The following is a 2922-nucleotide window of genomic DNA, read 5'->3' as shown; positions in this document are numbered from 1 at the left end:
AGGAAATCACCTCCAAAACTGAAAATACCTCAAAAAAGGAGCAGCTCTTACAGCCACAAATTTTCCGGTCCTCCATCTCTATGACTCTATAACAAATGTTCAACGAACTGGTCTGCAATTTCCCACATATGGCCTCCCTCCCATTTTGAATACAGGTGTTACATTAGCATTTTTCCAAACCAATGGAACCATAAGATCATACGACACAGGAGCAGAAATTAGGCCATTCAGCCCATCGAGTCTGCTCCACCATTCAATCATGGCTGAGATGTTTCTCAACTCCATTCTCCAGCTTTCTTCCCGTAACCTTTGATCCCCTTGACAATCAAGAACATATATATATCAAGTCTTAAATAAACGCAATGAATCTTTCCCATGTTCAGAGATTTTTGGAATTTTGTAAGTAATGAATTCACTATCTCCACTGCCACTTCCTTCAGGACCCAGGATGTAGGCCATCAGCACCAGTCGACTTGTCTGTCCTCAATCCAAATAGCTTGCTGTGTACCTTTACCCTCTCAATGTTGATTGTTTAAGTTCTACTCTTTCTATAGCCCCAGACTTGCCAATTCTAATAGGAATAGTTCTGTTGTCTGCCAATATAAAAACTGAGATCATCTCTGCCACTTCAGTGTTCCCCCATGAACTCACAGTTCTCATCTTCCAAGGTACCACACTTAGCTCAGCGACTCTGTTCCCATTAACATACCAACAGAAGCTTTTGTTGTCCTTTTTGATATTTAGTGCGAGGTTTCTTTTGTAAGTTAACTTACCTATTTTTATTTATCGTTTTTACTATCCCTTTGTTCATGTTTGAAACTTTCCTAATGTTTGACCCTTCCAGAGGTCTAGAATAACATTTCACAACTGGCTGAAAAGTTTTTAAAAAACTACTTTGAAACTTTTTTAAATGACACCTTTCTGGCGGCTGGGGGCCGGCAAAACGATCGCCCCGCCCCCATTGTCTCCGATTGTTTGGTGGTCTCCCCAACCACGCCCCCTCAGCCCGCCATGACGTCACGGCGGGACCCCGCCCCTTGTTTGCTGGCGCATGTGCAGTGTAGGTCCCGCGGCCGGACAAAGACCGTGTTACTGAGTGTGGGAGAGGAATGGCGCCGGCGGCTGAAGGAACAAGAACAGAAACCGCTGGAAAAGCTGAGCAGGTCCGGCAGCTCGTGTTGAGAGAAATGTGAGGACGTGTTTCGGGTCCGGGGATCCTTCTTCAGAACAGGACCAGGTTTCAGAAACATCCCGGGGAGGTCGCCAGGCCCGAGCGCCAAGACCTGGCTCCTGCCCCCGGGAGAGGAGACAGTGAGACAGGGTAGGATTGGGAACCGCGGGAGGAGGGAGACTGGGGAGTTTATAAACTCCTAGGGGGAGGCCGCAGGCCGCGAATAAAAGCCCCACAGGCCCAGTGTTTACTTCACCGGCGAGTTGCCTGGCAACCGGGCGCCATCTTTGTGAGGGCAAGGCGCATGTTGTCTTGGGGCGGGGAGCGCGGGCGGCCATCTTGGTGAGGGCACCATCAACTGTCATTTCTGGGAGAGAATTCCAACCTCGTGGTAACCCCGGCCTTGGCCGAGCTTCATTCCCCACACAGTGTAGTGATGTGCAGGTTAGGGGGGCTCAGCCATGCTAAATTACTGATTAATGCCCAAGGATGGTCTGGTTAGTGTATGTTGGCCATGCTAATTTACCCGCAGTGTCCAGAGATGTGCAGGTTAGAGTGGATTGGCCGAGGTAAGTGTATCCATAGTGTTCGGGGTTCTGCAGGTTAGGGTGAAGGTCTGGACCCCCGAGATCGGTCAAAAGAATCACTAGGAGTACGATCTATTTAAAGCAAGGTTATCAGCTTAATGAAATAAGGCAGCCCGCACAGATTTGTCCAGCAACTCAGGTTAAAAGCTTCTATGTTACGTGGCAAAATTACACAATTACATTTGAAAATTACACATTATTTATTTTTGAGACAGCACAGCCTTAATGACAAGAAAAGACCAATAAAATGTAATAAGGTGACATGATTGACAGCAGGTTAGTCCAATGATATTTCCTGGGAAACATTGTTTTACGTGCAAAATCATCCCACGCTTGCTAGTTCAAGATTAGTTCGAATACCAAATTACTTATGATTCACATTATGCAAACTCCATTGTTCTCTTTATTTCTAAATCCAACCAACTCAACAAAGCAGCAATTCAAGTTCAATGTCAAATCATAACCTGAAGCCATTTTGTTATATTATTTTAAAATATTATTTAAAATTGAAATGCCATTTTGTGGTTAATAAAAACCTACATACACCTGTTGCTCCTAACAACAGCCTACATTCAAATTTTAAATCCTGATCTCAATAAAGCAGCAGTTGTCTCATTACCCAAAAGGGTGAGACCACAAACGATATAAATACGGTTTTGATGGCTAATAACTCCTGAAAATCCTCCTACAAAACAAAAAGTCACTGAGAGCTGCATATCCCAAAGTGTGATATTACTGTTTTGTAGAGCTCTTGGATTCTTCCATTCTGTGCAAAACTCAGGGGAGACTATGTTCCTACAGTTACAGCACGAGGAGTACTTACTTGATTCAAAATAATAACCAGGTTTCATGTAGGTAAGGGAGGGACCTTGCAAATAAGAGGCATGCCTACCTTTGTGACTTCCTTGAGGCTGTTCAATACATGAGTCTTTTGGTAAGAGATGCGGTTGTTGTCCCAGAAAAGTACCACCCATCCCATAATTGGGAAGACATTGGTGCCATTTGGGGTCAAAAAGTCTTTTGCTGAGGTCAGTACATTCGTCCCTGCCAAATATTCTATTGTGACTTTGAAGAAACAAATTGTATCCGAAAGATAACATTTCCCTATCTTCTCTTTTGCGGTGTGACTTATTTGGATGGGGCAAGGCTTACCAGGGTAGCCCA

Source organism: Hemiscyllium ocellatum, unplaced genomic scaffold (assembly GCF_020745735.1).
Source record: "Hemiscyllium ocellatum isolate sHemOce1 unplaced genomic scaffold, sHemOce1.pat.X.cur. scaffold_1187_pat_ctg1, whole genome shotgun sequence".
In the NCBI taxonomy this organism is placed as follows: Eukaryota; Metazoa; Chordata; class Chondrichthyes; order Orectolobiformes; family Hemiscylliidae; genus Hemiscyllium; species Hemiscyllium ocellatum.
Note: the sequence above shows the minus strand (reverse complement) of the source record.